At 38.6% G+C, this 16,113-nt stretch overlaps 1 long non-coding RNA gene across 1 annotated transcript; it reads right to left on the bottom strand.

Moving 5' to 3' along the window:
* Nucleotides 1-1,939: 1,939 nt before the first annotated feature.
* Nucleotides 1,940-4,972, bottom strand: LOC137040818 (uncharacterized). The gene is made up of 3 exons (XR_010897986.1): nucleotides 4,744-4,972; nucleotides 4,543-4,650; nucleotides 1,940-2,038 (listed from the first exon to the last, which is right to left on the bottom strand). It is a non-coding gene; the product is annotated as an uncharacterized lncRNA (long non-coding RNA).
* Nucleotides 4,973-16,113: the final 11,141 nt, after the last annotated feature.

The raw sequence follows: 16,113 nt of genomic DNA, 5'->3' as shown, positions 1-16,113 counted from the left end.
CGATCGTATGTGGTGTTATCCGCACCGCTGTTTTGACGCTTCCCTCACTTCATCTAGAAACTGGAAAATGGTGCTATCGTTGTGTCTCGTGGTCCGGATGGAAACATGTTGAGGGGTGCTAGGGTCTGCCATTTGAATATCATTGATTTCGTTCACATAAAACATCCAGTAGTCTATAATTTCTTTATAAAATCTTTAGTGTTTAAATTGTCTTCATTGAGGCCATGTCCACACTAATACGCTTTAATTTGAAAACGTATATTTTTCTCTCCGTCCACACTGAGACAGCGTTTTAAGTCAATGAAAACAGAGAGAGAGAGAGAGAGAGAGAGAGAGAGAGAGAGAGAGAGAGAGAGAGAGAGAGAGAGAGAGAGAGAGAGAGAATGGTTAGTGTTGTTTATTGGTGTTGGTAGCAGGTTTTTGAGGCCTTCAGCCCAGAGGTTGGTGGCACCTTAACATGAGCACGGTCGCGCTGAAGTGAGCTGTGGTTTACAACAGAGATTATTTTACTCTCAAATAATCTTAGACAAGCTGCCTATGATTATTGTTTGCTATATCAGTATGGTTGTATTTTTTCCTCTCTTTATGACAGCGGCAGGGCCGGCTCTAGCTCTTTGGTTGCTCTAGGCCAGATGGAGTTTTGCATTTTCAATTCCACAGTGAATTTTGAGACATTCATTGCGGGATATATAATCTTAAATGGGAGTTTAAATGCAATTTAGAAAAATAACATTTAAATGATCATTTTTCTACAATTTTAGCTTGAACATGTTAAACACATCTAATTATTTCTGTAATACATTTTAATTTTGCAACTTATATAAAGTATTACAATATACAATTTATGTTTAAATTATATGTTAAAACTAGTGTAGGCAAATGTAAATTATATTTTTCAATTTGAATTATCATTTTGTTCCAAATGTTGCACACATGGTATGGAAAATGTAAATTTAAATACTGAAATGCATTGCCACTTTGCATATTGCATTGCAAATTTTATATCGCTACACTTCAGCTTCCATAAATAGGGGTGAGCACGAATATATTCGATCTGTAATTAATATTCAAAAAATAAAAATAATATTGAAATTTTACTATAGTGCTTCGCTGGCCGTAAAAGCAGTGAATCCATTATAAATCCTCTAAATCTCGCAGTTATAACTAAATCCACTGGGTGGTGCTGTGGAGCGTGTTAATAACTCGACTGTATTTGATCACTAATGTCGTCTGCCTCGTGATGTTTGGAATTACTTCGATGAAAATTATCTTACAAAATGGAGTTACTTTTAATACATTAATTAATGAAAGTGAGTTAAACATAAAATCACACCCAAACACCAGTGGAATGAGGACAGCTGTCCATCACCGCATTCACGAGTGCAGAAGAGCACAGATGTTCACTGAGTGAGAGCGCAATAACGTACATGACAGCAAAATACATTTCATGCAAATCATGATTGAGACAAATGCTTCCTTTAAGTTTTGTTGAGGGATTAAGAACAGAAAACACAAAGTGCTGTTAGAAACTTAACTTAACACCGTTATCTTTGTGTCTCTGCGTCTGTCATCGGGGCTTGTAGTTGCCAACTAACGGTAAGTTACTTCAGCGAGCATTTGATTCAATGAGCGAGGCCGTGGCATGAATCACAGAACGTAAACGGTCTTGTGGAGGGAATATCTATATCTTACCCAGATACAGCAAATCTATTTTACGATTGGCTGTTCGGTATCTGTATATATTTTATTAGATTAACTGGTGCGTGGCAGAGCCGTCAGAACTCTACGGGGAACTCGCTTGACTCCTCTAATAGCGCGCAACTTAGTGTGTGTTACCCTGGCGATTTCTCTGCGTGAGAAATACATGGTGTGGCGTGTGTGAGCGTGTTGAAATGCGTGTCTTACGCCCAAAGCTTGAGACTTGAGAGCTCTGCATTTACCTCTATTGAGAATGAGATGTCGTCGTCCGGACACCGCGCCCCGCCCCCTTCCGCCATTTTGGGAGGATGGTCCGCCAGGTATTGGATTCGGACAGAGACTGGAGAAGAGATATTCTGATGATTACCATGTACATCATTTTCCAAACTCAATGGAACATGAAGTTTTAATCCACCCCAGCCGATCTGAGAAAGCAGCTGCTGGTAAACATACGCCATTATTTCACCACAGGGTGTCAGTCATCGTCTTACTAGTGCCACGATGCTGGAGTGTGTTGACATCTGATGAACACTATCCTTTATTTATTTGTATTAAACATTTTGAAAACTATTCTGTCATTTTTCATTGTCAATTCTATGTAATTTACATGTTAATGCCAAAACGCTTCATATTCAAAGTAACTTAGGCCTATAGCTAGTTGACTGTCATTTTCCTCTAAGGTTACATGTACGTACTGAGCATTTAGTCTACTTAAGACTGGACTAAAAGCACCAGCGCACAAGCGTTCCTTTTTATTAGTTAAATTCATTTAGAAATGTAAACTTGTCATCAGGTATAAAATATGGTCAGTATGAGAAAAACACTGTTAAAGGGGCGGTGAAACACTCAGTTTCAGTCAATCTCATGTCAATCTTGAGTACCTATAGAGTAGTATTGCATCCTTCATATCTCCGAAAAGTCTTTAGTTTTATCATATTTATAAAAGAAATATAGGCTGTACCGAGTCTTTCCGGAAAAAAACGAGCGCCTGGAGGCGTATCGTGTGGGCGGAGCTAAAGAATGACAAGCGCGCAAAGCGGTGACGTCCTCAAGCGTGGAGAAACCCATCTATCTCAGCTAATACAGATAATGATCCACAATCAAATCTGAGGGAGAAATAAATTGAACAGGAGAAACGGCAACATCAGGACGTCCGTCTCTGTGGTATGTAAGTTACTGTATTTAATGGCCTCTCCACATTTCTGTGTGTTTACTCGCAGTGTATGAGGACATGATTCGGTTTATGGACTATTGTATGCGACTAAACCTTAGAAGTAGCAAGCAAAACGGTTTTGCACGTCAGACTAGTGTAACGTTATACAGAGAACAACAACGGAGAAACCGTTAGCGCATTTGAATGACGAAGCACGCGATCGTGTCGTTTACTGATGTTTACTCACGCGACGGTAGCCGACAGCACAGACATCTGAAGCAGTTTAACTCACCGGCTGCTTCCAAAGCAGGACCGAAGCTTTAGCGCTGGGACTGCTCCGTCAAAAACACACTTCTTTGGTATGATTTGGTGAAGTCCTGACAGCAGTGGTGTGTAAATCCATTTTGAGACGCAACTGAAACGATGTTGTGAAGCTTCCCGTCATTTCTGCGTTCAAATCGGTTCAAATGCAGCGCTGCCTTCCCAGAATGCTGTGCTTAAGCGTTGAAGTCGCTCGACGTCACCCATAGGAATAAAGAGAAGCGCGGCGCGGACTATAACGACAGAAGTGTTCACGGACGACTGGATCTGCATCTGAGAGACTGTTTACAGCGTGCTCTAGTCACGCGTGCGCACCCTACCGGGAGAAGAGCCCGTACGGCCCATACAAGAACCTTCCGCTCTATCGACGTCAAGCCGACCCATACTCGAAAAAAACTCGCCGAAACTTGTGAGAAACCGGAAGGAGTATTTTTGACACAGAAATACTCCATCAAACGTACAAAATTAGTTTTTGAAACTTTGTCTATGTTTAGGATGGGAATCCAAGTCTTTAACAGTGTAAAGAGCTCAGTATGCAGGAAACAGCATTTCACCGCCCCTTTAATGAGAGGATGAGCACTAGACTGTTGCAGGATAGTGGGGAGATATATTTATTTATTATTCAGAATACACAAAAATATATAGAAACATTTCAGGAACGTGTAAGGTAGTAAGTTAAAGCGTCTAACGTTAGTTCCATTCTGCGGCAGGCTGCTCGTATCGATTGACGTTTTTGATATCATCCAGCTCCTCTAAATACCTCTGCCTGGCGCTGGTAGCAGTTTCTCCCTGTAGTTAACCATTTATTTTTATTTTCCATGCTAAAATTTCTCAGTTTAAACGACGTGATAATTCCTCGAGCCGTCTTTCCTGCTCCGATCTCTCTGTCGCTCTTACAGTGTTGCCCCTGGCAACCGATAGCCAGATCCCAAAATGGTGGACGGGCCCAAACACCGCCCAATTTGTCACGTGACAGCAAGCTACCATGAGGTATATCCTTATTCTCAATACAATGAAGTCACATTTCTCCGGAAATCAGAAATAAACAACTACATTTTGCAAATAAAAAGAATGTTAATGTAATCTTGTAACTTACATGTTAAAATGACTTAATTATGCTTTCTGCCGATGCATTTTATAGTTGTTTTAAGACAGAAAAATGTCACCACATCACTTTTAAACAGATTCATCAAAGTCTTTACAAAGGGACCTTATATATTTTGATCACCCAGTGCTGAAGTTGCTAGATATCTAACATTAGCTGGTGTCGGTATCATGATAACTGTTATCACTGTTAGCTAGCAAATGCATAGCAGCCTAGGAAAACACTGAACAGTGAGCTATTTATGCAAAAAGCAACTAAAACTTACCAGTAACTTCTGTGGGCAGTATCTTCATCTCTTCGTGTCTGCTTCGATTAAATGTAGATTTGAAAAGCTTGGTTCTGATGGTCAGATTGAATGTAGTGTTAACGTAAGCTGAAAACAAAAGAGAAGTGCTGTTACAATTACATTTTGTGTTAGAAAATACAACTGGCACAAAAAGTAACGTTAAGTAAATACAAATCTTACCTGGAGTCAAAAAAATAATGAGAGCTGTACGTTACTCTCCGATGAAAGACAACTTGCCTGAAGAAAACTTTCAAAAAGCTTGTTGAAAAAAACAACAACAACTAAAAAACATCGCCACAGTAATCCATATGAATCACATGGTTTCCTCCAAGTCCTCTGAAGAGACACGATCGTGTTTAAATTTAGATTTGTTTTATCGCATTCAAGCAACACGCACAAACGCACAGCATATCTGATCATCTCTGAGGAGAGCTCATTATTATGAGAACCAATCAGAGTCGTTCAACGGCTCTGGAACCAATCAGGTTTAATCATGTGTGGTTTGAATTTAAGCACAAGAAAAAACGGGTTTTTATTAAAGATTTATAATTTATGATCACTGTCAGGCCCGGACTGGCCATCGGGAGCGCCGCAACTAATTTGGCCTGCTGCCATGGCGAGCGTTTATTTTTATTTTATTTTTAATAATTCTTATTTTATATTATTGCTTTCACTAAAGTAATAATTTTCGATTTCGGCATTCAATAAAATTATTAATAATAATAAAAACAAATAAATCACGAATCTGTTAGTCTGGTCTTGACCGACTTGCCTCAGCCAACAAACGCGCGGGCAGCACCCGATGATGGAGAAAGCGGCAGGTCAAGCAGAGAGGGAAAGGGCAAAGAAAAAGAAAAAGAAGGCACTCAAAGAAGAAGCAGCAAAACGTTGCAAACTTACTGACCTGTTCAGGGCTTCAAGTGAAGGTCAGTTTTATCTGTAAATACAGTTCTTTTTTTCTGTGTTAAATTAGTATTGAACTGCTAGCGAACGTTAGCGGTAGCACCCCTACCTACTATCGCTAAAAGAGATGAATATTATTTAGTGTAAAGTTACATTAGTAATTTAGCAGACACATATTCACATTATGTAATATTGATAGGTACTGTGAACAGGGAGGAGCAATAGTCCAGACAACAAAAGGACAATGCTTTTCCCATCACTTCGGAAAGGCATTTACTTTGAATAAAAATGAAGAAATGTTCCAAAAGCAATGTGTTCGCATATTGCATAAGTTTCCAGTCAACTCGCTCCTTGTCCAATAAAAACAACCCACATAATCCGTCTTCTTCAAGAGAAATCTTCCTTTAATCTTGATTTGTTAATAAATTAAGCAAATATAATAAATATTATCTTAAATCCTAAATATTACGGATGCAGTAAAGAAAAGGTGCGACTCCACTCTCTTCCGCATGATTTACAGTCGCAATTCTTAAAGGGCCAGTCTACAATTTTAACATGCAACATATTTTAATGTAAAATTAGAGAATAATTATCTAAAAAGTACACACAAATAAATAAAGTGTACAACCTAAACACAAACACTTAAAGACTGAAATGCACCACATAATGTGCAATATTTATCAGTGAAAATAATTAGCGATAGGTGTCCCATTAAGGCTGCATTCATTTAATAATTTGAATAAATATAATCATTTACACGTATTATTAGTGAATCATGTTAATGTATAACAATACTGAGGTGCAAATATTATGTTTCTGTCAAAAAGTATAAATTGCATGTTATTACTATTTACACATATTGCAAAGAACTGCTCCTTTTATATGGTGTAAATCTAATCTATTTTCACTGAAGCTATTTCACTTTGTAAATAGTATCTACAGCTTTTTTGTTTTGGGAACATGGGGGCTCATCAGGACTGCAGTGCAGAGGGCCAGGAGATGGTGCATTGGCCTGGATCTTGTGCTATGCCCCTGTAGATACTGTCAAAATATAGTTTATTACTGAATACATTTGGACATTTATTTATACAATTATGGGTGCGTCTCAATCAGCTCACTAGTTTGGTAGGAAAGGCACTGATCAGGGAATTAGTCTGAGTCTTAAAACTTTCCCCCCTTTTTTTAATCAAAAGAAGGTGGAGATAATCATCCTAGCACTCGCTGTGGTGCAGTGATCACTCATCAGATTCAGCCAGGCAGAGAAAAAGCTTTTACATATTGTAGGCAATATAGTGTTGCTAAATTTGGGATATTTAATAAAACAATTTTTAACTTAAAAACATAAAAACAACATTTAGTCTTAAATATAATACTTTGATTTATACTAAACTAGATGGAGACAGAGATATTTAAGAAAATGAAGAAAAGGAAAGGGGAAGTGAGGGTACCGTTTGAGATCAAGCCTTTAATTATTTAGGTCTAAAAATAGGGTCGTCTGTGTTTCTACATTTTATTTTGGGGGCATATTGGCCTGGATGGGTGTAGGATTTCCCGGCCTGAAATTGTGTCCCAGTCCGGCCCTGATCACTGTTCTCTGTAGAGATCGGTGCTTATGATGCATTTCTAATAATATGATGTTAAAATCCTTGTGGGAATTTCAGTAGTAGCCTGTTAAACGTTTCATCTAATGGACAACAGCCTTTAAAGAAGTTAAAGTGAACAACATATTAATAAGTATGCATATTGCAATGCTTAATAATAGTTGACAAATGCTTGTTTATATATATATAGAGTCAACTTTGAAAACATTCAAATGATAAATGCATACGCTACATATTTAATATATTGTATTATATAAGTATTATGAAGAAAACATTAAGAGAAATCCATGTTAAGTGGTCTCTTCATTTTTTCCAGAGCTGTATATTGTATAAATACACTAAAACTTCACTAAAAGTGTGCTTGTGTTTAGCATATTTCTTAAAAGTGCTAGCCGTCTAAAACACTATTTAGGTGAGTTTAAGTGGTTATACGCATCTTGTTGTTGTGTAAGGGAGCTGTTCATGTTACACTGTAAAAAAAAGGCAAATTTTAAACTTTTGCAGTACAATCGACTTGGATGTTTAAGTTATTTCAACTTAAATGATGTTAAACTGACTTTAAAAAATTAGTTACATCTTGTATAACTAATAAAAACAAGTTTAACATTGCTCAACTTATTTTGATGAGTTAAAACAATGTAAAAACATATGTTGTCATAACTTATTGAACATCTTATTTTTTACAGTGTAGACAGACGTTTTAATTGCATTTTGTGTCTGTTAAGAGGCACAAAGACACCCGTTACGTTTATGCCCCTAAAGCTGCCGTTTAGCTGAGGGGGCTCTGGGCGTTAACTGTAATAACTCCGTGTCGCAAACACCAATCCGGTTCACTTTTCTTTCTACACACAGAACTCACAAAGATATAACGATCAAGATAAACTTAAAAATCCACCGGAGTTATCCTTTAAGCTCCAGCTCAACTTCCTGTAGATCCTGTTCGATGGTGTTCTTCTTAAAAGTATCCTGTGAAGTTGAGAAGTTAAAAATGTAATGTTAGTGAGTCTTAAACGAATATTTAAAGCTGGAAATCCTGTGAAACTCAAACCAGTGTATCATATTTCACTAGCATTGCGATACTATTGTATTTTTATCAATGTTTTGAACCTGTTTTTATTTTTATATTTTATATTTTCAAGCTGACTCCATACAGCTCTGATGAAGAGGAATATAGAAAGACATTAAAAATCAGTCATCAAAAATCCTGTCCAGCTCTTCTGGATCTGATGTCATAAACCAGAACAACAACAGCCCCGCCCACCAGAGCAGAGACGACCAATCAGATCACAGCTTCTCCAAGCGCATCAGATTCAGAACTGCAAACCAGTTTCGCCTACTGGGTCATTCCTACAGTATACAGTAACAATACCGCATATTTTACATGAAACCTTCCTCAAATTTCATGATTTCATGCATAGATTTACTACATTATCCAAAATGTATAATGATTACAACTAAAGAATGATATAAAATAATAATAATAGCACAATTATGTTTTCTCAACTTCACTTAAAGCTTTTTTCTAAATGAGCAATTTTGTCCTAAATCACATGATTTCCTGGAAGTGGCATAATTTGCTGTGAGGGAAACTTCTCCAAGAACACGAACCTGACTCTGAACCTGATTTGATTTGTTTTTTTATTCCGCATAATGTCTTTAAAAGAATCAATAGAAGAAACAATCAAAGAAAGTGGATGGTCTTAATTTTCTCAGTGTCTTCATCTGGATTTCAAGCACTCTTGGCTTGGAAACTGTGATTTGTTCATAATTTCTCTCCTCATAGAATGAAAGTGTGGAATAACTAATTGATTACAATTAGAGGCAAGAGTATCTTTTAGTAGAAAGGGTTGGATTATGGTTTAAATGACTTGAGTGATCTGCTTGATTCAACACACAACATTTATTCTTCTGATTCTTTTACGGCTAAGTAAAATTTTCCTGTAAAATATAAAGATTTTTTTACAGTAAGCTATCCCTTCTGGACTTGTTCATTTGATGAGCAGCCATCGGTCTTATTCTAAAGTAGATGCTGAAGACTAATTTCCTTAAAAATGGTAAAAACATCTGATAAAAAACGCTCTAATTGATATTTGACAGGTCTTTCATTTAAAAAGAGAAAGTTTTATTGGAATTGCTTTCTGAAGGAAGTTCATTGGAGAAAGGCACGGCTGTTATTTCAGATGAGGAAAGAGAAATTCACTTAAAGATCTTACATAAAATATATCCAACTACTATCTTACTCTCTAAGTTTATGGATATTGGGATGAAATCTCTTTTTATAATAGTCCTGAAGAGTCTCACGCCATTTGTCTTTTTGATTGTCAAAGTGTCCAGACCTTTTGGAAAGCACTTTCTCTGCTGAAACTGGATTAATGATAACATTGAATGTGAAAGGAATTAATAGTTAATGGGAACACGAAGATTAAAATATTGACAATTCTGTAATTTCATTATCCTCAATGGCAAATTCTTTGATGTAATTTCAGTGCTGAACTCCATTCATGAGAATGGCATATTTAATGTAAATGTGGAAATGTTCACCGCTGTTAAACTGACAGCTCGCTGATCTCGAATACGCTGTTAATGAATGTGCGGAGCCTGAACCAGTGAATGTTGATCCTCTCTGACTAAATGAACCAGTCATTTATCACGTGTTACCAGAACAGAAACAACTGAAGCCATAAAAACACTTTTCAAACTCACCAACCAGACGCCACAAACACAAGCAGAGCAAAACAGGCAGAAACATCTTCAACGGTTTCAGTCCACAAATATGAAGAGAGTAACTCTTCAAAACTGGTTCAGTAATAAAATGACAGACGTGCTGATGTGAAGCTGCTCTGTAGTAAAGTGAAGTGAAACGCTAGAATAAGTTAAAATAACTGCCTATTGATTCAGTGTTAGTGCATGTGACCTTCTAGCTCATTTAAGCTCTTAATTCACACTCTGAACATGGTCAGTTTCTCACTTTGAGCTCCAGTACGCCTCGACTTCCTGTCACTGGTGTAATTTTCAACAGTATAACGGACACATACAGGGCTGGATTTACCCCATATTGTGACATGGCTAAAATACATTTTGGCCCCAAGACACCCAGAAGCTTACTTACTAAACTATGCTTGTCCAAAACCGCTACTTTTCAGGAAATACAAAAAAAAACACTGCATTTTATAAATACTTTAACACTGTGTTGTCCAAGTGGATATTGTGGCTTTATATATGTAGTCATATATTTGCATAAGCCGTTTTATTATTAATATACCAAAATCAAGCTCAAATGGATGAACAAATCTGAGACATGTGTGTGTTTTAACCGAGACAGTGAGTGGATCGCATGACGTTTTCATCAACTGTGTGATCTCGTGTTATAAAAGATGAAGTGTTAACCACATGCTAAGACAGTATTAGCTGTGACTCGATGACTAAAGCTAGAATAAGGGCACGGTTGCACTGTCTGGTTGCTTTCGTGCATCGGTCTGAGATCTTGTGCAGGTGAAAAGCGTTTGGTTAATGATGAATATTGACCTTCTGTGCGTACCGTAGTGGCTCCTGCTGGTAGCAGGGGTGTGTTCTACAGTTCGTCTAAAAACGGCTGAATTACATATCGAGCAAAAAAGAACAGAAGGAGACCCGGCCGGGTTGCGTTGTGTTTTCGTTCACACACATCTACCGGACTGGCAGCGGCCTCCAGTTCAATTCACATTTATTTGTATGGCGCTGTTCACAGTGCATATCGTTTCAAAGCAGCGTCGCAGGAAATGTAGTTGATCTAAGAGTATTTTATGATCTATAATGTCGAACGCAGCACTAAGATCAAGTAAATCTAGTACTAGAGACACAGCCTTGGTCAGCAGCTGAGAGCAAGTCATTTATAGTTTTAACGAGCGCAGTTTCTGTGCGGTGATGAGGTCTGAAGTTTTTCACAGGTAGAATTGAGCAGACACAACTTTATCTAGTATTTTAGACAGAAATGGAAGATTTGAAATGGGTCTGTAATTTGCTAATTCATTTGGATCTAGTTGTGGTTTCTCAGTGAGAGGTTTAATAACCGCCAGCTTGAACGGCGTGATATGGCAAATATCATCAGTACACAGTGAGCAAGTAACAAGGCACTGATCAGTGACATCACTTTGCGGTATGATATCTATATCGGTAGGATTAGTTCCATGCGATATAATTAAATCTAGTGTATGATTCAAACAATGAGTGGTCTAGTGGCATTTTGCTTGAGGAGTTTAATAAATCTGTGAATGCGACCCCTAACGCATCGTTTGTATTATCGACGTGAATGTTAAAATCACAGACAATCAATACTTTATCAACAGTGACCAAAAGGTCAGAGAAAAAAAATCAGCAAACTCTTTTAGGAAATCAACACAGGGCCCTGGAGGTCTATACACGCTGGCCAAAGCAAGAGATAGGAGATTTTTTCTTATATCTGAGAGTGAAACATTTAGCACAAGCACTTCAAATAAATGAACTCTGTGTCCTGTTCTCTGAGTAACATTAAGAATATCTCTATAGATATTTGCAACAGCGTCGTCATAACCATTCAGACCATGCTTGTGCTGAATTGTGGGATTTGTTCACTAATGGTTTGGTTTTCTGGCTTAATCACAGTAATCTTTTCTATTCCTATGATAGATTTATTGTTTGATCTCACTGATCGGGGAATAGAAACAGTCTCTCTAGAATGCACTACACTCGCATTACTATCAACTATCCGTCTTTCGGATGAGACGTTAAACCGAGGTCCTGACTCTCTGTGGTCATTAAAAATCCCAGGATGTCTTTCGGAAAAAGAGTAGGGGTGTAACCCCGGCATCATGGCCAAATTTGCCCATTGGCCCCTGTCCATCATGGCCTCCTAATAATCCCCATATCCTGATTGGCTTCATCACTCGGTCTCCTCTCCACCAATCAGCTGGTGTGTGGTGAGCGTTCTGGCGCAATATGGCTGCCGTCGCATCATCAGGTGGATGCTGCACATTGGTGGTGGTTGAGGAGATTCCCCCCTTCTATGTAAAGCGCTTTGAGTGCCTTGAAAAGTGCTATATAAATCGAACGCATTATTATTATTATTATTATAACTAACTATGTGGGTGGAACAAAGACATTTGTGCTTTGACTCACTAGTCATACAGTGTGTAGCGTCTTAGGCCCCGTCCACACGAAGCCAGAGCTTTCCCAATCGGATCTTGCGTCTACACGAGTGTCACAGACACGCCAGGCTCCCACAGCACAGATACACAGCGCACACTTTCACCTGAGTATTAACCACGCACACCTGCAACCCATCACCACCACAATCACCAGGAGCACAAAAGGCACACACACCCACGCAGTCACTGTCCGGTCTCGTTAGAGAAAGGTACTAACCTCTTCGGCTGACCTTAAGGACTCCCTCGATGTTACTTACCCGTCTCCAGTGTCTTCTACCCAGTCTCCAGCGATCTCCAGTGTCCAGCGTGTGTGTGTTCTGTGTTCTCCAGCGTTCCTCTCCTGCGATACCTCCTACGATCTCCCAGTGCACCCTGAGCAACACAAACCCGAACTATCATCAGCCCATCTTCACTCCGTCAAGTTTCAAACTCAACTGGTTGTTCAAATAAACCTGATACTCACCATCTTGTCTCTGTAGACTCTGTACCCGTAACAACGAGATCACTGAAACCGACTCAAAACGATGTAGTAAACATGCCAGGCCAGTGTGTGGCGCTGTAATTCTGCCACAGAAATGCACTAATAACGGAGAAGAAGAGTTGTGGCTAGAAGGGGTATAGCGGTGGAAGGAGGTGAGGCAAAATCTCACAATAAAATAACAATAAATACATTTGCTACTTAACAGATGTGTTTTATTAACGCCTAGACTTACCCAACCCTAAACCTACCCTTACAATAATGCAGATATGGTCATTAAATGACGCATTATTAATGTGCACATGCCCAGTGCCCATAGCTGTATCCCTTTAGTCTTTCACCGTGCCGGACGTAGCGTGATGATATCACCGTTTCACAAAATATACGGATTGGCTGTACACACGAAAACACAAGATTGTCGTTTTCAGATTTATCGACTCTGGGACCCGTTTTCAGAAAATATCGGATTCATTCTTCCAAAACGCCGGATCCGTGTGGACGAAACACTAATACGGTACAAAATGTATACGTAGCTAAACACGTCTCCGTGTGGACGGAGCCTAAGAGGAGATATTTTCCAACAGAAGATCCACTCGGATCCTGCTGGGGTGTAGGCCATCAGCACGGAAAAGCCTAGGCCACTCCCAGAAGAGATTGAGTTACACCATGACATTAACCATTCATTTAGAGCAAATAATCTACTGAACATTTCAGTCCTCATCGATATGTGGGATGCACTCCGGACATGATGACCCTCGTCGCGTGTGATGTTCTGCTTACCGTCTCCATCAGGCTCATGAAGTGAGCCTGAGCTGGTTAACCATGAAGTCCTTAACAGATGTTTCGGGATCTTCGGTGGATGATTCGGGAATGCCGGAGAAGATTAGATTGTCTCTCATACTGCGTGACTGTAGATCCAGGATGGTTTCTTGCATAGCTTTGTTTTCGGCGGTGACGGAGGTGAGTTGAGTGGTTACAGTCGAAAGTTTAGCGGTGAGTGAGTCCACTTGAGCCTGTAAGTGAATAGACTTGTTGTTGACTGTATTCTAGGCTATGGCGAAGATTTTGGAATTCCTTGTGAAGTACTTCGATTAATGAGAGTCTGGAATCCAGGTTTGATAAGCGCTCGTTGATTGATAAAAGTATTTCGGAACAACAGTTTGTTTTGGTAGGAGTGGATGTTGGTGAAGATGAAGAATCGGTTTAACTGGGAGAGTCCGAACTGCACGTGGCTTTACTAATTCTAGAAACTGTAAAAGATGTATAGACAATAGACCCACCCATGCTCCTCTCTCATTCTCACTGTATCATCCACACATTTCTTTCTTTTTTTTTTCTTCTTCTTTCTTTCTTTCTTTCTTTCTTTCTTTCTTTCTTTCTTTCTTTCTTTCTTTCTTTCTTTCTCTCTCTCTCCCTCCCTCCCTCCCTCTCCCCCTCTCCTTATCAATGTATATTCTCACATTAAACTACCTGCACCACGCACACACACATTAAATGCACCAAATTAGTCTTCTTGCTCACTGTTTATATGTTTCGTTGTCGGTTACAGGTTTTTATGTTTGTGCTGTTTTGTATATCATTTGGTATTGTAGATCCACACACACACACACACACACACACACACACACACACACACACACACACACACACACACACACACAGAGAGAGAGACTTGTACTCACACAGCATAATTATGAGGTACACACTATAGGGCCATGCAATTAAAATTTTTAACTTGGAATATTCGTGGAGTTGCCTCACAAGCAAAAAAAAAACAAAGTCCTAAATTACCTAAAAAATATGCAAGCTGATATATGTTTATTACAGGAAACTCACTTCTTACAATCAACACAAAACTGCTTAAAAACTACATACTTTAACCACTGTTTTTCCTCCTACTATAACTCAAAACAAAGAGGAGTATGCATCTTAATTAACAAAAAAATACAATTTAACCACCATACAACCATTTCAGCTCCTGAAGGCCGTTTTATCATTATTAACATTTCAATCGACAATAATCCAATCACAATTGGCAACATTTATGGACCAAACTCTGATGACCCCTCCTTCTTTTCAAATTTCTTTTCCTCTCTTTCAAACCTTTCCAGCTGCCCAATAATTATAGGGGGAGACTATAACACTGTAATCAATCCACCATTGGACAGGTCAAAACATATAGGAAAATTCTGGCAATCCTCCAAAACAATAAAACAGTTCATGAGTGATTTTGGTCTTGGCGATGGTTGGAGGCTACAACACCCACTCGCCAGAGAATATACTTTTTATTCTAATGTCCACCAAACTTACTCCCGCATTGATCTATTTCTAATCAGTAATTCAATCATACCAAATATTACAGAAACTAAAATTCATCCCATCAGTATCAGTGACCATGCTCCGGTAACTCTCACATGGAACCCACCTGCAATACAGAAGCACCCCACCAGATGGCGTTTTAATACATCACTCTTGAAAGATCCAAAATTTGACAGCTACTTCAAGAAAAAGTGGACATCCTTCCTTGAAATAAATGACTCTCCAAAGTCATCAGCATCACTTCTCTGGGAAACATGGAAAGTAGTATTACGGGGGAAAATTATATCATATTCAGTCCATAAAAAAAAAGAAGGAAAAAGAAAAAGAAGTCCAACTAGAAGAAAAAATTAAAAAATTAGAAATTTTACATGCAAACAACCCATCAGAAACCATCCATAAAGAATTAAGAGAAAATAAATATTTGCTTAATGAAATAATAAACAAAAGAAACCAGTTTCTTACTCACAGACTTCGTCATGAGACTTTTCACCATGGCAACAAATCCGGTAAATATTTAGCCAGTCAAATCAAAAGAAATAAAGAAAGAACAGCTATAACCTCTATTAGAAACTCAGCAGGGAAGCTAACCAATTCTCCAGTTGAGATAAACAAAATATTTGAAGAATACTACACACAATTATACTCATCAGATCTGGACCCAAACCAAGAAGACATAAACCAATTCCTTGATAACACCCTTCTACCAAAACTCAACCCGGAACAAATGAACTCTCTCGAATTACCAATCACTGAAAAAGAACTCCACTCTGCGCTCAATCACATGCCAAATAATAAAGCACCAGGACCGGATGGCTTCCCTGCTGAGTTCTACATTCATTTTTGGTCAACCTTATTCCCACTATTCAGTAGAACAATAACAGAAATAAAACAAAATGCTAAATTCCCATCCCACATGAACACAGCGCTTATATCACTCATCCCTAAACCTAACAAAGACCACACCCTCACATCTAACTACCGTCCTATATCACTTATAAATGTTGACATAAAAATTATCAGCAAAGCATTATCCAATAGAATTGAAAAAATAATACCACATATCATCCATCCTGATCAGACCGGCTTT

This window comes from Pseudorasbora parva, chromosome 14 (genome assembly GCF_024679245.1).
Source record: "Pseudorasbora parva isolate DD20220531a chromosome 14, ASM2467924v1, whole genome shotgun sequence".
Lineage (NCBI taxonomy): Eukaryota > Metazoa > Chordata > Actinopteri > Cypriniformes > Gobionidae > Pseudorasbora > Pseudorasbora parva.
Note: the sequence above shows the minus strand (reverse complement) of the source record. Positions and strands in the feature narration are given on the sequence as shown.